At 46.4% G+C, this 23809-nt stretch overlaps 3 non-coding genes across 3 annotated transcripts; all 3 read left to right on the top strand.

Moving 5' to 3' along the window:
• Nucleotides 1–17361: 17361 nt before the first annotated feature.
• On the top strand, nucleotides 17362–17435 carry TRNAI-AAU (transfer RNA isoleucine (anticodon AAU)). Its single transcript has one exon. It is a non-coding gene; the product is annotated as a tRNA-Ile (tRNA).
• Nucleotides 17436–22673: 5238 nt separating this feature from the next.
• TRNAI-AAU (transfer RNA isoleucine (anticodon AAU)) lies at nucleotides 22674–22747 on the top strand. Its single transcript has one exon. It is a non-coding gene; the product is annotated as a tRNA-Ile (tRNA).
• Nucleotides 22748–23690: 943 nt separating this feature from the next.
• TRNAT-AGU (transfer RNA threonine (anticodon AGU)) lies at nucleotides 23691–23764 on the top strand. The gene has a single exon. It is a non-coding gene; the product is annotated as a tRNA-Thr (tRNA).
• Nucleotides 23765–23809: the final 45 nt, after the last annotated feature.

Here is a 23809-nt window from a genome sequence, read left to right on the forward strand (position 1 = left end):
AAAGGAGGAGTGTGGAGAGGACTTTCAGTAGCAGGTCCTGCTCTAAAGCTCCTCCCAAATGTCGTTGACACAGCACTCTCTTTTCATTGGCTAAAATTCTATCAGATGAATGACGTTTGCACTGGAGACTACAATCAGATAGCAGGCACAGCCGAGTTCGGCAAGGCAGCAGAGTGGCGCAGCGGAAGCGTGCTGGGCCCATAACCCAGAGGTCGATGGATCGAAACCATCCTCTGCTAACTTTTTTTTTTTTTTTACTTTATCTGTCAAATTAATTTATGGGTAATTATATTTAATAATTATTTCATGGGTGTGTATATTTAAGGGTTTGGTGCTCTTCGGCTTTTTTTTCTCATGCTGAATGTTTTCAAATTGCTTACATTTTCCCTAAAGGGGGAGCCATTTCTAAATCAACATGCTGCAGTAACCTTCCTGCCCACAGAGAGCCATTGTAGATCAATGCTAGCTCCCTTTATTTATCAAAACGCTATAGGAAAGCAGATTATTGGAAAAGAGAAACACTGTATTACACTGTAGGCAACCCTCGCCACCATCGGAACACCTGCTGATTCTGCAACCAATAGCAACCCTTCGCCAGCATCAGTGTTTATATGGAAAAAGTACAGGTTTTCTTTAAAATATAAAGCAAAGTGTTACTAAATGTTACCCGTCCAATAAAGTGAAGCCCCAAGAAATGATCAGAACAGGAAGTGTGATCAGGAACCAAAGAGAGCCAAGTGTTATAATTAAGGAGGCATTTGCATTTTGTTTCTATCTAGTCAAAATTGCTGTGCATTTCAAAATGTCAGCCAGTGCCTTCTGACAAATTGCTGGTGATTCGATTCCTTGAACATGGAGATTGATATTTACTTTTCTTTCTCTGACTACAAAGTGAGTGGATTTTGTAAATTGAACTATACCACCTTGCTGGGGACAGGGAGTGTGAAAGGAAAGACTATAGGATGTCAGTTGTTTTTCTAACCAAGTTCAAATACCTGTAACTGAACCCTACAAATATTTCAAAATATATCAGCAGCGAGGAAAGTATACATGAACCCAATTTTTTTTTTTGGTATTCTGATGTATGATGGAAACAAAGACTTTAAGAGGTTCAGAACTAAGACAGTTTACTTGTCTAAAGTGCAAGTTATAAATATTGTCTGAAACCTGATCTCCACATGTTATGGTTCACGCACAACACAGGTTTAGCAGTAAAACTGCATGTTTAATGGAAACGTAGTGACAATTTCAAGAGGCTATTTTAAGGGGAAATAGCCACTCTGTAAACTACAGTGTGCAACCACAATATGCTTTAGTCATATATCTGTGAAATGTGCTCCAAAATGCACAACAGGCTACAAATTACACCTATACCACTCTCATGGTGAGCGGGTGTGTCTTATTAGATACTCTTATTCTTTGTGTAACATTTGAATTTCTCGCAATCCCTATGACTTCAGTCATTGAACATTGATAGCAGCACCCCTGCTCTAAAACTTGTTCTAACACCACTGTTAAAAGAGATATGATTTTCTTGAGCTATCAAATTCAGAGGGATCGCATTACAGAGCTTTGAATGTTCGGGTCCGACAATATCACTTTTATTAACAAAGGGCACTATTTGCGCAATAGCTGAAAAAATAGAGCTAAGCAGCACTAGGGCTGTAAGAAGTCAACAGATACTTTAGTTCAGATTATTTGGGGATGTAGAACATCCTGTGTGCAATACATAGCGCCTTAAACTGAAACCGTTGTTCTATTGGGAACCAGTGTCATGAGAGGGCAAGTATTGAAAACCTGTTTGAATATGTTTAACATGCACACAATCCAAACTTCAACATTTGGAATCAGCTGGAGTTTTTGTATTAGGAAAATTGGAAGCCCTGCAAAAATGCTGCTGCTTTAATTTAGTCATGATGAGATTAAGGAGCTACTGTGGAAGTGGAACTCTGAACCCCAAAATTCATGACACTTCAAATTTTAGAACGCCCAAACTTTACATCTAGAGGGTCCGCTCTGGGGTTGATCATGCGGTCAACAGCACTCTCCTGAACATCAGCCCTAGCATTCATTGAAAAGATTTGTAAATAAAAACTGAGGACACTAAATAACTGAGTTCTAGATCTGAAAAAAGTTATAGGTTTTATTACAAAATTCTCGGAAAGCAAGCAATACTGAAAAAATGTTGTGAAGACCTAAACATAGTTATGCAGAGTAGTAATAAACCAGAAATATTTTAAGTCCCAAATGAGCACCAAAATCAACAGCATCCCTAGTGAAACAGTAAATGATCTGGCTCACCCCAAAAACGAATGTCTTCTTATACCTAATTTGTGCATACAGAATTAGAGAAAGTACAGTCTCATGGTTGTAGCATTCTCCCCAACCTCGGAGCATGTACATGTTTATTCCACACACAGAGCTTGGAAGTACACGCCTCTATTCCTCATCATGTAACCATTAACTGAACATTCTACATTGTGAATTCTATCAATCATACCCAAGCACTTATGTCACTGGCCTACAGAGTCTATCAGGATGCAAAACGGTCCCATCATCTCTAACTCACAAGACGCAACATCACCCCTGTTCTTAAATAAAAAGTACAAATAATACATGTATACATCAAAACACTTTATTAATAAGTCATCTTGGTGCTCGAATCAATTGCTCAGATCTTGTCATGTGAGGCTGCAGAGAAACAGGAGAAGTGTCCATGACTGGCAGTGGTGACAGAGACACAGGTGCAGTTGTTGGGCTCTCAGGATTCTCAGGTGGAGTAGTCTCACTTCTGACATCTGGAGTTGGCGAATGTCAAGGTAGGTGCTTGAAATGCAAATAATCTCGCATAATAGTCTTTCCAGGACAGTGAGCAGACACCGCGTGTCCTTTACTAGTCACAACCCTCAGTGGGCCAGCATCACAAGGAGCATCAGACTTGTGTTTTTATTTCTGCCTGATAAGGACCAAGTTTCCTTCTGTAAAGACAGTGTTCTCACACATCGGCACTTCTCTGCATAGGTCTTCATTTTGTATTTGTGGCATGGATCTGTTTGCCGAAGTTTATCATCATCAATCACTCTTTTAGTGGGCCTTTGTGGTAACTTGGTTTTCATGTGTCTCCCAAACATCACGGTTGCAGGACTTTCACCTGTAGTTAAATGGGGAGCCGACCAGTATGAATCAAGAGCAGAATGTAGAGCAGATCTGAGTTCAAGCTTTTCCAGTGCAGCATGTTGACCAGTCTTTTTTATGGTGCTCATAAAACGCTCTTGAAAGCCATTTGCTTCTGGCCAAATTGGTGTGCTTTTCTGATCCTTTATGTTCAAATGAGTAGGAAAGTCTTTGAATTCTCAACTGTTGAAAGGCGGGCCACTGTCGGACTTCAGAATTGAAGGAATGCTTCATGTTGTAAAAATACGACCCAGCCTCTCAATACTTTTTCCTGAGTTATCGATGGGAGGCCTCGACCAAGGAAAAACGAGTATACTTATCAATGACTACCATTAAATGATGTCCATTGTCAAAGAGTACAAAGAAGTCGACAGCAATTCTCTCCCACACATCCAATGGAAGATCAGATATGTTCAAAGGAGGCTGAGTTGTTTTGTGAGATAAATAGTTACACAAATAAAAGGCCTTTTATTCCCTTTCAACTCTTTCAGCAAGATGAGGAAACTAAACTCGGTCTCGGAGAGCTCGCTTAGTGGCGACAATTTTATGATGTACCTTATGTGTCAGTTCAATGACTTGCTGTCTCAGACTTTCCGGTATAACAATTCTCGAACCTCGTAATACGATACCTTCTTGGATAAAGGAAAGTTCATCACATTTTAAATTTCTGATATTCACTGTCATTTGTAAGTTGAGAAGTTTGCTATTTCCAGGATTGATGTATAATAATGTCTTTGAGTAATAGCCCATCCCTGTCTGTACTCGTGGCAGCAATGAATCATTCTACTGATATAGCGGCAGGTGTACTGGACTTTAGGATGAAGGTAAAGAAGGCTTGACCCTTTTTGGAAGTGGTACTATAACACTGCACTGGCACTCTTAAAAATTAGTCAGCAGAGTTTTGATCTTTCCCTGGTCAGGCAACAATGGTGTACTCTTATTCCTGCAGTTACAAGCCACACTTATCAATGCAATGAGGCATCTTGGCTTTGGGATTGCCAAAGATGTTAACACCATCATTGCTGCAGCAATTCCCCTGCTGTGCTGGAGAACTCCGAAAACAATGCAATCATGACGAGCTCAGCTCGTCATAAGTGTACGAGCGGTGTACCTCATGACGAGCTGAGCTCGTCATGAGCATCGAAGGAGTTAAGCAATGCTTGATGATCTATGAGAAGAGAGAAATGCTTTCCGTAGATAAGCATGTGAAAATGTTTACAAGCCCACACCGCAGCTAAGCTTTCTCTTTCAGGTTGTGAATAGGAATGTTCAAGTTGTGACAAACTTCTGCTAGCATAAGCCAAGATATACCTTCAAGCATTTGGATGTCCATTGTGTTGGGCAAAAATCGCACCAAGCCCTACTGGGCTTGCATCAACAACAACTTCTGTGTGTAGCTTTGGATCAAAGTAGGCCATTATACTGGCTTTCTCAATTGCATGTTTGATTTTCTTGATGCTTTGTTAATATTCATGTGGCCATTGAAATTAAAAATTTTGTTAAATTAAGTCTCTTAATGGGGCGCTTATTGTGGCAGAATCACGGATGTAAGTAGAACAGTAGCTGGCCATGTCAAGCCAAGATTAAGAGCATAACATGGTAAGAATTTTAGATCCTCAATGCACTCAATCCATTATGCTAGAGGATCATCTGGATAAGTGTGCACATTGTTAATATGAACTATCCACAAACTCACCCACCCCAATTCCTTGGAGGAAACGTTTTAATTTTAATTTATTGCTCCTTAAAAGTAGATGCCTTCTGAAACACGCTACGGAGATCTCACTGCTGCTAACTGAGTTTGACCCAGCGGTACACTTTTTGACTGAGACCTGGCTTACACCTAGCTCAGAACCAGACATTGTTAGAGCCCTACCCTGGGCTACTCAATCCAAAGGATAGATAGAATGACAGGTAAAGGGGGCGGTATTGATATTATTTATTAAAATGATAAGACCTGCCGCCCACTCGGGAGCACAATTTTAAACAGTGAGAACGTTCGCTTCTCCACAGAATTTTCCCCGACACCTATACTCTCAGGGATTATTATATACCGACCTCCCGGGGTGCCGGGTCAATTCTGCAATTCATTGCTGGAAACAGCTATCGATTTAGCAAACACAAATGCCAATTTTACCCTCCTTGGTGATCTTAATCGACACTTTGACGACTCGACCGCTATGGTCACTACTGATCTCACCCAAGACCTCCTGTCTTACCATTTACAACAGAAGGTCTGCCACCCTACCCACATTAAAGGTCACCTCCTCCAGCCTATTTTTTCTAGCCTGGACGAAATCATTGGAAAACCCCCCACCCCCCTCCCATGGATGGACCATTTCTTAGTCCCTTTCACTTGGTCCCCCATTTCTAAAGCTCCACATTCTCAGCTGTCCCGAACTCTTAGCCGTCCTTGGTCTGAACTCCCGCTAGAGGAGTGGTCCCTGGAACTCGCTAGGGCTGTACGCATAGCAGACCCTAATCCGGTGACCACCTACGATCACTTCGCTTCCTGGATCGAAGGTTCTCTCAACTCAGTACTTCCAAAAAAACTCATCCAGAAAAAAGCTGGTTGTCATAAAACAGCATGATTCACCCATGAACTTCACCATCTTAAACAACAATGTAAAAAGTTGGAGAGACAATAGAGCAAAGATTTTGCCCACAGTAGGAAACTGGAGTACAGAGCTTCCTTACAAACTTGCAAGGCGGCAACAAAAAAAACCCAAGCCGCATATTTCGAGGGAAAGATCTCTCTCGTAACCAACTCCCCCAGGGAAATCTTTCGAATTGCAAAAAGAATATTAAAAGTGTCAGATCCACCCATTATCCCCGACCCTTCAGGATGCCAATGCAATAACCTGGCACCATTCTTCTCCTCCAAAGTACAAAGCATCCTTAAGCTCCTTCCTGTGAAAGACAATGTCTTTTTAACTAATGTTATAAAACCCTGCCTAGGCGAGACTGCCCCTTGTTTGGAGATTTTTACTCCCCTTACACTGGAGTTGCTCACACCCATTCTAGCCTCTGTGAAAAGTGGGTCGCCACTTGACCCTGCTCCATTTAATATCTTGAAAATGGCAGCATCCGTTGACGCCCCCTCCATTCTCAATGTAATCAATGCTTCCCTCCCCTCCGGTCTTGTACCCCCCAAGAGGAAAAGAGTGATGGTTAAAGCATTTATAAAGAAACCCCATTTGGAACACATCGACCTGATCAAATTCTGGCCCATCTCCCTCCTCCCAGGAGTAAGCAAAATTGCTGAATATGTTAATGGCACTCTCTCTGCATTTCTTGAGGCCCACGAGCTGCTCCACTCAACACAAACAGGTTTCCGTCCTTGACAAGGAACCAAAACCACTCTGATTGTGGAGGAAACAAGAAAGATCCTCGAAGCAGGGGGCTCATCTGCCACTATCCTCTTTGACCTTAGCGCGGCCTTTGACACAGTGAACCATCAAATCTTGGTTCATCGTCTCGGGAACGTGGGAGTGTCAGGCTGTTCTCTCACCTGGCTGCAATCCTTCCTGGAAGGAAGGTTTTATCAAGTGTTTGAAGGTGATGCCTCCTCAGACCCCGTTCACTTGCAGTGCAGAGTTCCTCAAGGCTCCTCCCTGAGCCCTACCCTTATTAATGTTTGTATGTCTCCTCTCGCTGACATTGTGGCCCTCTTCAGGATCCACATTGTGTCCTTAGCCGATGACACGAAGCTGGTCATAGCACTGAACCAACCTGACCAGTCGTCCACTGACCCCCACTCCTGTTTGGAGGAAGTGGCTAAGTGGATGAGCCTTTCCCACTTGAGGCTCAACGGCGACAAAACCGAGCTGATGTGGTTAGGTAATCATCTCTGTACCAACATTAACGCTCTCTGGCCAGCCTGCATGAGGATGGCTCCAGCCCCTAAACCAGAAATAAAAAGTCTAGGAATTTGGTTAGACCAAGATCTTTCCTTTAAAACTCAAGCTAGGAAGATGGTTGCCTCTGCTGCCACAGTCTGCTTAAAATATTTTAGAAAGTAATTCCCCTACTTCCATTCCCAGAAAGAAAGATATTGATTCAGGCCCTGCTCCTTTCCAGGATAGATTTTGGCAATGCCCTCTACCTGGGGTCGCTCAACGCAGTGATTAAGAGACTTCAGGTTGCCCAGAATACGGCTGCGAGATTGCTCACTGGCACTAGCCATCGCTGTTGTGCAAAGCCTGCAATTCTCTTCCTGCACTGTCTTCTAGTGCAGGAAAGGGTTTACTTCATGGCCCTCTGCGTGGCCCACAAATCCCTAGATGGAAACGTACCCCCCCCCATCATCAAAGATCTGATTCGCCCGTACAAAGCCTCCAGAAATCTTCGTTCAGATACAGTCCTACTAGCCGAAGTCCCTAGAATCAAGAGAGCCAGAAGTGAGGGAAGGCTCTTTTCGAATAGTGCCTCCAAACTTTGGAACACTCTTCCACTTCACCTCCACAGAGATCCCAACCATTCCACCTTCCGTAGGCATCTGAAGACTTGGCTCTTCCCTTAAATCTCTGGTTCATCTCACTCTGGTTAATCAGCTCTGGGACACTCCCGGGAAGCCATGCGCTCTACAAGATCCCGTTTTTATTTTATTTCAACATCTTGTTGGGAATAGGTGGCTGACAAAGCCTGTACTTTAGCCTGATCTGGAAACATTCACCCATCAAAGAAAATATGGTCAAAGAATTGGAGTTTTGCATTGCGGAACTCACACTTCTATGCATTCAAAGTGAGACCTGGATTGTGTAAGCACTTTACCATGTTCCTTTCATGTGGCCTCTAAGACCAATACATCATCACTGTAATTGAAAGAATGCATGACAGGCATCATTATGCGGCAAATTACATCTTGAAAAGCTCTGCATCTGATGACATGCTGAAACTTAATCTCTGAAGAAACCAATTTGGATTGAAAATGTACCTGAAAATTTCTTCTAGTTACAATTTATGATTTCCTTCGTTCAGATCAAGGTGAGAGAAGACTTTGGCACAATTCAGCTATGTGATCATATCAGCAATGTGTGGACCTGGATGTCATTCTCTTGCAATATCCTTGATAGCTCGATACTTATCAACACAGATGCGTACAGCTCCTTTACTGTCCTTTTTAGGCATTACCACTATGGACGAAACCCATGGTGTTGGTCCAGTAGATCGCTCAATGATATCATGTTTTAGGAATGTCTCAAGTTCTTTTTCAACGGCTTCCTGTACATGAAATGCAATTCAACGAGATTGCAGAGGAACAGGGCAAATGTTCTCATTAATATGAGGTTGCACTTTCATTGTCTTAAGTTTTCCTAATCCATGAAACAACAATGGAAACTGACTCACTATATTTTGATGAGCATTTATGTTGTAATTTACAGATGTCAGTCCCGTTTCAGCAACAGGACTGAAACTGAGCAAACAAGCATTTGCCGACATACCTTGAAGTACATGAATTGGTGCTTGAACTTTCATCTATTCCTGCTTCACGGCTGCTACAAATGAATCTTGACATTTCAATTGCATTCATTCAGCTCATGTATACACTTTAGTCTTCAATAATGTGAAATGGTGCACTGGAGATTTTTCTTTGTACGTTTCCTCAGATATGATGTTTATCGACTCACCACTGTCTATAATAAAAGGTATGCAACAACCATTCACCATTAGTTGGATTTTAGAACAGAGTCTTTTTTGTGACTTCACTTGCTGATCATTCTTTGGCTTGCATTCTTCCTTGCATGCAGCCAGTCCGACAGGGGCATGCCTCTCTTTAGTTGAATTTGACATTGAACATCCATCTTCTTCACTGTTGCTTGACAATGGTATTGAAGAACTTTTGGAGGAAGATTTAGATGACGATTGACTTCATTTAGTTTCTATGTGCCTCAACTGATGTGGGGGCAAGTAGAACTTCACTTCTGGAACTATCTGGCATCCATTTTGTTTTTTTGATGTGACACATTTACTTTTAACTTTGCTTTACAAACCATCACATAATGGTTGTCTTACCCGCAGCCCTTACAAACTTGTCAAATGGTGGGACATTTACCTTCATGTTTAAAAGAAATTTCACAACTGAAGCACAGTTTCTTTTTCTTTGCAGACATCACTTTGTGCCCCTCAACCTTGTGTCTGTGCTTACTTTTCAAATTCAATGCTGATTCACTCTGGGCTCCTACAACCTCCATGTCATCAGTTGTCCTTCTACATGTTCCTGTGGTCTTGCAGCCATGAGTACTCGCTCCAGTCTGACCATTTATCTCACATTCATCCTCTTAACTAATCGGAAAGGCAACCATCTACGACTCTGAGATGTATGGCTTCTTCGTCATTTAAATCATTGAACTAACAATATTTGATGAGACTATCAAGTCTATTGACAAACTTGCCGATTGTTTCACCAGGTTTCTGTCTTTCTTGATTGAAAATGTATCTTTTGTAATTGAAATTTGGCATTGGATTGAACTTAATATTTAACTCCTCTTTGATTTGATGGTATAAGACTGAATCAGCTTGTGGTATTTTCTTTATTACTTCCTTTACTCCTTCACCTGCAAGGTTCTTGAACTAATTGATATCTTTTTGTTGTTGTTGGTAAGATGGGAGGCGGAATGAGCCGAAGTGAATTAATACCATCAGAACAACTTCTATGTTTTCTAATATGGCATCTCATGAAAATGTGGCACAACTAAATTATGTTAATAAACACACTTCTGCATGTCAGATTAAACTCGTTTTAACTGAAGTATTATTATTTCTGCATATTTGCTTTGGGTCAGTCATAAAATTAATTATTCTGCAACATTAGTTTTCACCCTAAAGTGTTCTCACACTACCTCAGTAGAATTTATTTCTTGAGGGTTTGTGAAGAGTAGAATCTAGGGATGCTCAGAGTTAAAAGGCAAGTGGAGACAACTGATGTAACTTGTATTGAAATGGAGGAGTCAATATCAATAGTAAAACCTAATATTTTAGATTTAGGTGCAGCTGATGGAGTGGACCCCAGTTCCTTGGGCCAAAGAGTGTCACTCCATCAAGTGTGATTTTTTTCCATGGACAGAGGTTCGGTTTTGCTTGCATTGAGTACCAGAAAGTTGGAGTTGATCTATTTACATATTGTAAATGCACTGCATTTCAGGTTGATTGTTGCATTCGGGGCAATCTGGTCTAATCTAGTAATGATTTGAGTGTCATCATTATCTGAACAAGCTTTTAGGACAGTGGGTCTTATCAGGCGTGATAGAGGGAGGACATATATGTTAAAATGGGATTGAGAAAATGAGTACCATTGGGGAACTCACAGAGAAGAGGGCCCTCCACTGAGAGATATGGTGAAAGGGAAAAAGGTTGAGCAGGTTTCGATGGGAAGGGTTAAAACTAGGCCTGGAGAAAATGTACACAGCTGAGGCATAATTGTAGGAATTTTGTAACAAACTTTGCTATGTGAAACTTCCAAAATGTCATCATTATGCCACGTTGCTTATGATGATTCTGATTGTGTGAGTTGGGTGAGGGAACACACCATTATGAGGGATGGGTGGATAAAGAGCAGTGAAGAGGATACATGGTTTCCAGCTATTAAAACTTAAGTTGTGAAGGGCTGCCCTGACTTCAAGGGGGTTGGTCCTGAATAAAAACCTTTCCGGTCAGTGAGGGATGAGCTCACGATATGTCAAGGTGACCTTATGAGGGGAGAGAGGGTGGTACCCCCAAGGGGCATGAGATCTATTGTGGTCAATCTAGGTCATGAGCGGCATCTGGTCAGAAGCCTAACCAAAGAAGGGGCAGTGAGAGGTATTGGTGCCAGGCATGGATTGCCAGATGGTACAGGTGGCGAAGGACTGCGATATGTCTGCTTCCAATGATTAACCTCATAAGGTAAATAAGGCTCCCTTATCCCGAGTCGTTGTGCCAGAAAAGTCAAGGATGAAGTTAGGTCTAGACATCATGGGACCTTTAACGATATTGCCGCTGACCGAAAGGTTTGTGATATTGTTGGTGGACTACATGTCCAAGTGAGTGTCACCTTGATGTGTGGGTAGGATATGCAGAAAGAATGGTGTTAGCATCCCTCAGCGATGAGTTTGCAGGGGAAGACATGCCCAAGTACTTGGTGACGGATAACGGAATGCAGTTCACCTCTCAGGAGATGTTGGAATTCCCGAATCAGTTTCACATAATGCTCCAGAGGACAGCTCTCTATGTGCCGCAAACCAATGGCCTGGCAGAACACATGAATGGGGTGGTGAAGGCTTCTGTGCAGAGAGCTGTGGAGATAAGGAGACCACTCAATGAAATGTGTAGAGGGGCATGTAGTGGACACAAAGATCACCTTTTGAGTCTTTAAGGGGCAGAGTGGCCACTCCCAAACACAATCCAGTGGGCTACCCACTAAAGGTTCTTCCAGTTTGAGCAAGGAGGAGATTGGTACCAGAATCAGTTCTTACCAGCAGAACTACAAGTGCAGATGGTTGTATGGCAATACAATGCGGGCTTTTACCCCGCATGCCATTACAACGCGGGGATTACAACGAAAGTCGTTACGACGACTTTCGCTGGAGGGCGCTGGATAGTGGAATAGTTTAGTTTTCTGTTCCAACTCCAGCACACGTTGACAGTAGGGAAGGTGTTGGATAATAAATTAAACTATTCCTTATCCAACAGCGCCCTCCAGCGAAAGTCGTTGTAATCCCTGCGTTGTAATGGCATTGCGGGGTAATCCCTGCGTTGTCATGGCTGTTCACCAGTGCAGATATGCTGGATGGATGCAGTGAGGGACAAGAAGTGGAATGTGGGGCATCAAGTTCTAATATAGAAAGTGAGATGGAAGAGGAAGAGGGAAACCAAGTACATGGACCCTTTTGTTATCACCTCCATTAAAATTGATGTGGTGACGGTTCATACTGGTCTCCAGTGGCACATGTCCAGGCTAGTGAAGTGCCCTGGGAACAGAATTTCAGCTTCTGGAGGGGCAAGTTCTTTTAGTGAGGTATCAGGAGGGGTGCCATACAATGTGGCGGGTCTGGTCGCCCTGCCATGTGATGCAGGAAGATTCCTATTTGCTTCAGAGATTTTTGTCATGACGTAGTATGGTGTTCTCAATTGGGATGCTGAGTAACCTTTTGCGTTTCAGGTCACTGAGGAGTCGTGGAATGTTCATTTTGTTATGTAATGTTGCTCATTGTACATAGTTTTTTTAGCTTTTTTTCTGTTACTTTGTTTTTGCATTGTCATGTAAGGGGGATATGTTTTAGTTGTTTATGTACAGCGGCTTTTAGTGCATGTGTACAACTCAAGCCAGGAATGTTCAGTCTCCATGGAAGAATAGTCCATTGTGTCAGTTGGAGACTGGGGGCATACTGGCAGGATGCACTGTCGGTGATGTGTTACTTAACTCAATAAAATAATTTATAGTTGTAGTGGTGTTGCATCTTCTTTTAACATTCCTTATGGCGTCTAAGTGGCAGTAACTGTCACTTCCTGGGAATAGAGTCAATTTGTAGAGGAACAATGATGGGGCCTAACGTTTTGACCAGAAGCCTGCGGACTGAGGCCAGGGTGCGGAATGCCAAGACTGCCAAGTCTTGGTTCCACCTGATACCTGTTTCATCTACCACCAGACACTCCCTGCCCCTTTATCTCATCCTTTTAAGTTACTTTTTCATCCTGCTTTCTTTGTCACTGTTTTAGCATCTCTTTATTTTGCTTCATCTTTATTCCTTTTGCGTTGGTGAAAGTCTCATGAGGAAAAATAAATACCAGTCCCCAAAAATGTGTGCCGGTGGGCTCCACATGCAAACACCATATCAAAACATGCACTGAGCATAATGTGGGTGTCTTAATGACAGAGAGGAAGCTATTCCTGTATTAACCCCTTTTGGATGGCTGACCAGAATGACCCAGGTCTTGCTTTGCTGGCTATTGTGGCGGGGTAGATGCACCAGGAAGACGTGTCTCTAGTAAGTAAGCCTGTGTCCAGCGTCATGAGGCTGCGATGGTTCCTAAGGTGGCTGTTGTGACATTGGCAGGAAAGCCTTCCCTACTCTACATTTGATTCGGGGTTCAAGCTGTTGCCCCCATTCTAATGTCATGTGCTGCTTTTCCAGTGCTACTCCTGCTGTTTGCTGCTCCTGGTTAGCCACCATCTTCAGGTTACTCACCACGTTGTTCTGATATCTAAAGCCCTTCTGAAGTATCCTCATTAATAAATCCAGGATACAACATGGTTCTTGAAATGAAGTTTAATCCAGGAATATAAGATCCCATCCACATGCAATGCTAACAGACATAAACTGACTGACATTAGAACCTTCCTATGTCAACCTAATGCCTGACATAGCTAATGACACCTTTACATTCTATTAAAGATACAGTGTTAAATATCACACCTTCCAAGGCCGAAGCCCCTGTAACTGCAACCTGTTCTGCACCCCTGCTGTCACTGAAGGTTGGATTCCTGCAGAGGCAAATGTTGTCCCCATACGGTGCCACTGTGTGTCTCACAATATCAGCTCGGCTCACATGGTCTCCCAGAGAGGAGCTGATATCAGATAGTGGGGGGTAACATCACCTCCAAAGCCCTTGTTCAGGGTGGGTGGAGGCTCTGCACAACTGATACCCATAGGGGCAGGGTCCAACCGCCCTAGGACATAAGTCGCAGCCCCAAAGTATGTTGCTTGTACTTTGAAGGGGGTAAGGAGAGTGCCAATGCTGGGCACAAACTCCCAAACCTCTTCATGGGCTCGGATGCTCATGCCTCATAAGCAAAACGTAATGGCCCCACCCACTCCACAGAACTCCAAGTTAGGCCCCGCCTCTTCTCACATAGTGAGTTTGATCTCTAAATTGGCAAGTCTTCCCTTGTACTGCTGTAATGAATGAATACATTTATTTGATTCAATTAATAAAAATAGTTACAAAACCATGGCATCATTGTACTGAAAATTTATCACATTATTAGTTACCACAGTTTACTTCTAAAAATGCATAAAAAAGAAAGAGAAATGTGCTGCTGTACTTTGCTGTGGTTCCTCCAGGTGGGTCAGAGTCACCTGTATGTCTTTAGAGCTTACGGACAAACTCCTCCACCACACCGGCGGCTGAGCTTTCTCATCCCACAGTCACCATCGTGTGCATGCCACAATCCAAGCTATTTAGAATTAGGGGCAGCGGTATGGCCTGTTGGAGGCCTCTGAGCTACCTGAAATAATTCAGAGAGGTACTCCTCTCCGATCGTATGATTCTAATGGGCCTTGGTTGGCCAGTGAAGGAAGCATATCCAGCAGGCCCAGGCGGAGGAGAGATATATCTGTCTCATCACACCACCATCTTAGGCTCCCCCTCCTGCATTAAAACCAGCAGAAATGTAAATACCAAGCCCCTTGCGCCTCTTTTACGCCACCGTTGCATCACTTTTGTGATGCAGCAGCAGCGCAAAGCCAGTGCCATGCTGTGAGGTATTTACAACATGACGCATCTGGGAGATGCATCACATTTTAAAGCCCTGCGCCACATGTAGGCGTTCCGGCGCAGGGGGTGCGTTCCGGCGCAGGAACGCCTCCTAAAAGTGGCTGAGTGAAATCTGCAAGATTTCACTCAGTCACTTTTAAGGCCATGCTGCGTCAAAACCCTGTGCCTGCTTGAAGCAGGCGTAAGGATTGACGCAGCATGTTAGGGATAGGGCACCCCCGAGCCTTGCTAGAGCTGCGTTGTGATGCAACTCCAGCAATTTGCCGCCTTTCCGATGGGGGATGCGACAAGCATCTGCCCATCCATGCGCCAAGGTGCGCCAAACTGTAAATGCAGCGCATCAGTGGTGGAGCACGGGTGGGCAGATGCATCGCAACTCTTCTGGCGCATCCCTGCTGATTAGCAGAGATGCGCCTGAAGTAGTAAATCTGCCCCCAAGTTTTCAGTATGTTTATGCGTGACACTTCCATTGATTAAGTGTACTAGTGTGTGACATTTTGCTGCTTTATGTGTGACGCTGAGTACAGTTTGAATTAGTTTACATAGTATCCACTTTTGTGGCAGTCAGTAGTCTAAAACTGCTTAAAACTTCTGCAAAGCTCATAATTGGTCACTAATCTATTTCAGTGTTTAAGTGTGTCACCCTAGAATGATTTGGGGTACCTCAATATTAGCTTGTGCTAGCCAAAGTCAGGAGTAGGTGGTGTGTCTCAAAGTGCCTAGTACAGTAAACATCAGCAACGACGACCTTTCTGTGAGTGTGCAGAATTTATCTGAGGAACATGTGCTCTCAAGAACATAATATATCCATGTTGACATTTGGAAAGTCTGCATGAACATGATTATGTGTGTTTGCACGTGACTTGTCATTAATACCTTAACTTTCAAGAAATGGGTTGTTAGCATTCCTACAGCGTAGCAACGTCTCATGGGCCCTAATGCAGATGGATGAATGGGTCCACCATCCACTTGTTGGCTAGCAAAAAATCTATATTTGGGATACAGAAATCCGCCACAATCCTGAACCCTGGTGCCACTGCACCTGATGTACCCATTGATAGCTATGCCCTTGCCTTCATAACACATTAGCCATCAGGAAATCTGGCACCTGAATTAGGTAATTGTTTGCAGCTAACCTGCGTGGCGTTGCTGATCAATGGATGCTCTTGACAGTAGCATGAACCCCAGAAAGAAATCAACTCCAGGGAGAGTGTCACCCCTCTGGGTCCTAGTGCGGTCAGTCTGCGACACTGAGTGATGAGACAGAGCTCTCAGCACAGCCACGGCTGATGAGGTACAAGCAAAGTGAGCTGCCTCTCTGAGCCAGGGTGAGTGGCCAATGGTGAGGGTTATGGAAAAGCTAGCCAGGCAGTTGCACGCGGGTTACTGTGCAATATGTGACTAACAACTCAGAGGGGAGAGCAAGGAAGGTTTACCAGGAATTAAAGACGGGCTTTCACCTGTTGGCTGGAGCTTTGCTGCTGAATTCTGGAGCTAAATGTGGCTGCTTGCAGCGAGGCAACACCATGCTTTGCCTTTGAATTGCGAAGAATGTGAAATATTAAACGAGCAGTTGTCAACCCTGCTGATTTGTGTGATAGATTCTCCATAGTGGGGGGATGCGGGGGCTTTTTGGCATATGCCTTACTGTCACCCGAGATGCGTGGCACTTAGGAGAGCTGCAGAATGGCTGTCATATTGTTCCCCTCCCACTGCCTCCCTGATCCTGTGATTTAATATATGTGGGTTGGGTGAGGTCGAAAGTCCCATGTGAGCTATCATGTAAAGAGCATAGCTTCTCTCTCTCTTATGGTGAATACTGCCTGGGACAGTTATGGATACTATCCAAAATGTGAAAAGTAAAGTGTACAAAAATTTACCGTAGTCGGCACTCGGCAGGATTTGAACTTGCGCGGGGAGACCCCAATGGATTTCTAGTCCATCGCCTTAACCACTCGGCCACGACTACTTACGAGAATTGTCTCGCAATAAACGTAATATAATAGCTAAGGTAACACGTATGTCACAGATAGGAATATATGTAGACACTTTATGAAGGAGAGTCATAAAGAAGTCGCGATTAGAGGGCTCGCTTTCCCTGTTGAATAATGGATCCCTTTGGAAAGTAGAAGCTGTGTACTCCAGGGGATAATGGGAAAAATTGTGTTAAATAGCTCAAGGTCTATGAGAGTGTGCAGGGAAGAGTCGTAGAAAGAGAGCTGAGAAAAACGTGCTTGGCGTGAAAGGCTAGGCACAAGTTCTGCCAGTGCCTGGTATGGGGTGTGCTCCGGTAAGAGGAGACCGCAGGAAACAGCCCACTGATATCCGTTTGCGCGTGCGCGGTGCTGCTGAGCTCAGTCGTTTTCTGGGCGAAGGATTCTACTTTTCAATCCATTTCCCTGGAGTTGCTCGCTGTGTCGTTCTTGTTAGTCAGGCGTCATCAATGCAATCCATTAAATAATGTACGTGCTACTTAGTGATAACTTCTTCTGTGTGCAAGTAGTGAGTGTACCTAGGACTCTCTGAGCGCCTCGGTACTTGTCGGGGAAACTATGATGGGACGGGAATGGCTCGCCTCTACCTCCGTGAAACTAAGATGACAGCAAATGGCTTATCTCCACGTCTTCTGAAACAATGTCCACAGGTAAACCGCGATCCTGTTTCACTTAGATAAATGGTCCTGTAGTGGAAAATTCCACGAAGAATCACTGTGGCCGGTTAGCTCAGTTGGTTAGAGCGTGGTGCTAATAACGCCAAGGTCGCGGGTTCGATCCCCGTACTGGCCACTTTCTTTTCCTAATTTTTACTACCCCATTGCTAAAGACAGGGTAACGTTAGCCGAAGGTTTTCTCGAAGGTTTTAGGATCCCGTACCTAGGTCCAAGGGTCAGCAGGGAGGCGGACAACTTGAAATCGGCCAGGGACCTCCCCGCGGTGGTAACTGAAAAGATCCGGAAGGAACTGCTCCTGGGGAGGGTAGCGGGCCCGTTCCCTTCCCCCCCTCTCCCCGATTTCGTGGTATCTCCTTTGGGGGTCGTCCCGAAGAAAGAGCAGGGGGCGTTCAGGTTGATTCACCACCTGTCCTTCCCAGAAGGGGACTCAGTTAACTCCTGGCTGGCAGAGGAGGCATGCTCCGTCCATTACAGCTCACTGGATACCGCCATAGATCAGGTCAGGAGATCGGGGAGGGGGGCCTGGCTAGCAAAAGCTGACATCGAGGCGGCATTCAGGCTCTTGCCAGTGCACCCGGAGAGCCACCACCTCCTGGGGTTCAAATGGGGAGGTCAGTACTTCTTCGACAAATGCATGCCAATGGGTTGCTCTGTCTCGTGCGCTTTCTTTGAGGCTTTCAGCACCTTCCTGCAGTGGTCTCTCTCAGTTAAGTATGGGGTTGAGGCGGTGACGCATTACCTCGACGACTTCTTGTTCATTGGGAGGGACGGGACTGGGGAATGCAGTGAAGGGTTGTCGTGTTTCGTGGATCTGGCGGACCACCTAGGGGTGCCTCTGGCGCCGGGCAAGACCGAGGGCCCAGCACAGGTTCTCACCTTCCTGGGCATCGAGCTAGACACGGTCAACGGGGTGTCTAGACTCCCTGCTGGCAAGGTGCAGGAACTGCAACGGGACATTCGGGACCTGCTCGGGAGGAACAAGGCACCGTTGGGGGTCATACAGAGCCTGCTCGGCAAACTCAACTTCGCAGCCAGGGTCACCCCGGCCGGGCGGGTCTTTGAAAGGCGGCTAGCCAGGGCAACGGCGAACATATTCCAACGCCATCACTTTGTGAAACTTTCAGCGGGAATGAAGCAGGATTTGGAAGTATGGGTGGAGTTCTTGGATAACTTCAATGGCACTGTCATTTGGAGGGCACCCTGGGCGGACAGTCCAGAACTAAGCATGTTCACTGACGCCTCGGGGAGGGAGGGCTTTGGAGCTATTCTGGGCGAGCAGTGGTGTGCGCAGAAGTGGCCTAACGCATGGCGCAAGCGAGGCATCACGGCCAACATAACTGTTTTAGAGCTTTTTCCCATCATCATTGCCCTCCATCTCTGGCCCGGCCCCCTGTCAGATCGGAAGGTCCTTTTCTGGTCGGATAACCTAGCGGTGGTCCAGGCGATTAACGGGCAGACGGCCAGTTGTCCGCTGGTCCTCTGCCTATTGAGGGACCTAGTGAGAAGTAGCCTGCGTTGCAACCTGGAATTTAGGGTGCGGCACATCCCTGGGGTCATTAACATTGCAGCAGATGCGCTTTCTCGTTTTCAGTGGGAGCGTTTCCGGGCGGCCTGCCCACAGGCGAGAGAGGAGATGACCCCTTTCCCGCCGGAGCTATGGCGTATCTTGGAGTGGAGCAGGAACTGAGAGCCATGGGAGAGAGGGCCCTGGCACCAAGCACCAGCAAACGCTATGGAAAGCACCTTGCCGCGTTCCACCGGATAGTGAAGGAATTGGGCCTGGGGGAGCTCCCCCGGGAGGACAGAGTTAGAGCTTTCATTGTCTGGGCCAGAAAAGTGGGAAAGTCCCACTCCTGGGTCTGCGGACATCTGGCGGCCATCGGCCATGACGCTAAATTACGAGGGTTCGCTGATCCCACCCAGCCTTTTGCCATCAGGGCAGCACTGAAGGGCTGGGCTCGGGATGAGCCCAGGGCTCCGGACATTAGAGCGCCCATCGATTTCAGCACCCTGCAGGACATGCTGCGGGTGTTACATTCAGTAGCCCGCTCGCACTTTGAGGCCACCCTGTTCACGGCAGCGTTCTGCCTCGCCTTTTTCGGGGCCTTTAGGAGCAGCGAGCTGGTGGCACGCTCTAAGACCGATGCTTCCGGCGACGCCCTGTGCCTGGGGGATATTGCATTGGACTCGGATATGACAGTCACGCTCAGGAAGTCCAAGACAGACCAAACCGGGAAGGGGGTTCGCATTGTGCTGACTCCCATTAAGGAGCGAACCGGTTGCCCCGTGGCGGCAGTCCGAAGCTACCTCGCCCTGCGGCCACCTGGGGCGGGCTACCTCCTTGTGCATGAGGACCTTTCACCCCTCACCAGGTACCAGATGGATAGAATAATGCTGGCCTGCCTAGCCCGAGCGGGCCTGAATGGCGAGGGGAAGCGATTCTCCAGCCACTCCTTTCGTATTGGGGCGGCCACCTCTGCCTCTAGGGCAGGTATGCCGCCAGAAGGCATTAGAAGGGTGGGGCGCTGGGAGTCACTTTGTTACAAGCGCTATGTCCGCCCGTAGCACAAGGGCCTTACAGTTATTGGGTCAATATGCATGTTTTGGTGTGTACCTTTTATCGTGCTGTGTAACACAAAGGCTTTATAGTTATTGGAACAATATGCATGATTTGTTGGTTTATCTTTCTCTTTGCTGTGTTGCACAAGGGCCTTACAATTTATTGGAACAAGAAGCATGTTGCTTTGATGTACCGTTTCTTTTGCTGTGTTAAGCGTGCAATAAAAGAGCAAAACTGATTGGTGTCTTTTGTGTTGACAGGTTCGAGAGTTTGGGTTCTGGGCCATTCAACTGTCTCCAGGTTAGGTCGTTGGGCTGCCACCAGGAACTGGATGCGGGGTTTCTCCAACACAGAGTGTGTATGGTTAGGTTTCCCGGGCATGCGCTGGAGTGGCCTCTTGTCCAGACTCAGACACTCCCTGGCTACAGAGGGCGCTCCGCCGCATCACTTGGTCATTCACCTGGGGGGCAACGACATTACCAACATGGGAAGGTCCGCGTTGCTGCGTAAAATGAGGGCGGACCTGGTGGAGGTTTGCAGAATGATGGGGAGCTGTGAGGTCTGGTGGTCCGAATTGCTCCCACGCAGAGTCTGGCGGGGTGCAAGGTCAGGCGAAGCCATAGAAAGGTCTAGGAGGAGGGTAAACCGGGAGATGCGCAAGTTCACTTCGCAGAGAGGCATTGGTTTCATCCGCCATGAGATGATTCAGGATAAGATAAAAGGTTACTTTGAAGTAGATGGCGTGCATCTCAATCCAGTGGGCTTGGACTTGTTCCTCCTAGATTTGTACGAGGCTTTGCAGGAGAGAGGCTGCAGGTAGGAAGGAGCATAGGGGATGGGGGGCCCGGGCGGCGACGGTAGCCACCGGTCGGGCTGTGGCGGAGTTACAGGGTGATCCGGAAGCTGGGAGGTGAAGCGGTGTACCTCAGCAGGCACATAGGGGTGCCAGAGCCTAACACCTGGACTTCATGGGAGGTCCGGGTACACGTGTCGGCACCTCAGTAGTCCTTCGGGCGGTTGTGGGCCTGTACAACCGGGGGTTGCCTAGTTGCGCTCCGCCCCTCGGGCGTGAGTTTACTTAATTAAAATATAGGGCAGCACACAGTTGGCCACACACCGTGCTGCCCGGCTCATCAGGCGGGCAGGTGGCGAGAATGCGGCCTGCCCTTGGATTACCCATAAGATAACCCATCTATTACATATGTTGTATGTAATAAATCCTGCAGCATTCTCTTTCCAACCAAACACTGTGTCCTGTGTATTATTCATGTTTGTAGGGTATCCATGTGTGGGGCGGGGGGTCCTGTTGCCATTAGGGGACTATGCTGCTGCCCGAGGCCACCCGGTGGCCATCAGGAGGGCGGCACCTTAGTCGCTGGGGGGCTCCCCCCCGCCCCCTTGCATGCAGTACTCCCTCCTCCCTCGGGCAGGAGGGGTCCAGCAGGGAACGGGGCGGGCCCAGTGACGTGCTTCGGGGGGCGGCAGGCCGGGCGAGGGGTACTTAAGTCCCCCTCGCCAGATTCAGGCCTCTTTGCCGCCCCTCGCCGCCACGTACAGACCAACAACTTGGACGCACTTCCCCGCCCTACCTCTTACCCGTGCGCCAACTGGGGGTGGGGTGGTGTGAACTTTATAATATTGTCATTTTTCGTTGCAGCGGAGTTACAGGGTGATCCAGAAGCTGGGAGGTGAAGCGGTGTACCTCAGCAGGCACATAGGGGTGCCAGAGCCTAACACCTGGACTTCATGGGAGGTCCGGGTACACGTGTCGGCACCTCAGTAGTCCTTCGGGCGGTTGTGGGCCTGTACAACCGGGGGTTGCCTAGTTGCGCTCCGCCCCTCGGGGCATGAGTTTACTTAATTAAAATATAGGGCAGCACACAGTTGGCCACACACCGTGCTGCCCGGCTCATCAGGCGGGCAGGTGGCGAGAATGCGGCCTGCCCTTGGATTACCCATAAGATAACCCATCTATTACATATGTTGTATGTAATAAATCCTGCAGCATTCTCTTTCCAACCAAACACTGTGTCCTGTGTATTATTCATGTTTGTAGGGTATCCATGTGTGGGGCGGGGGTCCTGTTGCCATTAGGGGACTAAGAGCTCTCAGCACAGCCACGGCTGATGAGGTACAAGCAAAGTGAGCTGCCTCTCTGAGCCAGGGTGAGTGGCCAATGGTGAGGGTTATGGAAAAGCTAGCCAGGCAGTTGCACGCGGGTTACTGTGCAATATGTGACTAACATCTCAGAGGGGAGAGCAAGGAAAGTTTACCAGGAATTAAAGACGGGCTTTCACCTGTGTAACCTGTGTAACGTGCTTGGCGTGAAAGGCTAGGCACAAGTTCTGCCAGTGCCTGGTATGGGGTGGGCTCCGGTATGAGGAGAACGCAGGAAGCAACCCACTGATATCCGTTTGCGCATGCGCGGTGCTGCTGAGCTTAGTCGTTTTCTGGGTGAAGGATTCTAGTTTTCAATCCATTTTGCCTGGAGTTGCTCGCTGTGTCGTTCTTGTTAGGCGTCATCAATGCAATCCATTAAATAATGTACGTGCTACTTAGTGATAACTTCCTTCTGTGTGCAAGTAGAGTGTACCTAGGACTCTCTGAGCGCCTCGGTACTTGTCGGGGAAACTATCATGGGACGGGAATGGCTCGCCTCTACCTCCGAGAAATTAAAATGACAGCAAATGGCCAATCTCCACGTCTGCTGAAACAATGTCTACAGATAAACTACGATCCTGTTTCACTTGAATGAATGGTCCTGTAGTGGGAAATTCCGGCAGGAAGCACTGTGGCCGGTTAGCTCAGTTGGTTAGAGCGTGGTGCTAATAACGCCAAGGTCGCGGGTTCGATCCCCGTACTGGCCACTTACTTTTCCTAATTTTTAGTTTGTAGAGTATCGACATTAAAAAGCTATGCCCACAGTGCAGGACGTTTTAAAGTGGCACCGTAGAGCGCGGAGTGTTGTTTATGCTGGTAAATAACCGTGTGACGTGGTGGGTGGTGTTTCTCAATGATTGTAATTGGTGTGTTGTAAGTGGATGCTTCAATCGTTACAGCTGACAAGACTTGCTAACAACAGCCTCGTTAGTGTTTTCATTGGGCTCTAATTCTGCACTTCTTCAAGCGCTGTTTACGTCGGGGGTCCCAAGAGAATAGATCCCACCTTCTTGCCGAGACTGGAGGGTTCCTCGTCTGTACCGGGAAAACTAAAAAGTGCTCTTTGGTGCGGAAGAAACGACTGCAACGCAACTGGTGCTCGTGTAAAGCGCTCCGATATCTTCGGGTCGAGTGCGCGCTATAGAACACTACAACAAGAAATCCTGTCGTTTTCATCTTTGGAGACGAAGACAAGGTATCGAATAAAACACCCAAAACACTTTCGTATCTTTATGAATTCACCGGACTTTACAGATAGAGCATGTGACAGTGATCTCTGTACAGCACAGGTGGGGCGGCTAGTGCCATGAGAGCTTACGTAGGTATTCATATATGTGTCTCGTACCTATTGGTGACCTTCATAGTATTTCCCTTTCGATTACATTTGTACTTTCCTCTATGTCAAGCACTTCGTCCGCCTGTGCATGGTGTTCATGCTTCAAAATATTACCAATGAATACGAATATGAATCTGTACCGACATAAACTTTTCATGAGTATTGTAGTTTTTCCATTCCTGTATCAGGTTTTCCTCTCCATCTTCTTGTTGGGAACAGGTGGAAAATATCAAAACTTCCAAGAACTGAAAACCGCAGCACTCGACATTTATAATAGGGAATGGGGTAGAGTGGAAATGCTGGGTCTCGCAGGTGGCGCTGTGGCTTAGTTGGTTAAAGCGCCTGTCTAGTAAACAGGAGATCCTGAGTTCGAATCTCAGCAGTGCCTTACTTTTTCCAGACAAACTATAGAAAGTGAATTTCCACAAGAATT

Source organism: Lissotriton vulgaris, chromosome 12 (assembly GCF_964263255.1).
Source record: "Lissotriton vulgaris chromosome 12, aLisVul1.2, whole genome shotgun sequence".
Classification (NCBI taxonomy): Eukaryota; Metazoa; Chordata; class Amphibia; order Caudata; family Salamandridae; genus Lissotriton; species Lissotriton vulgaris.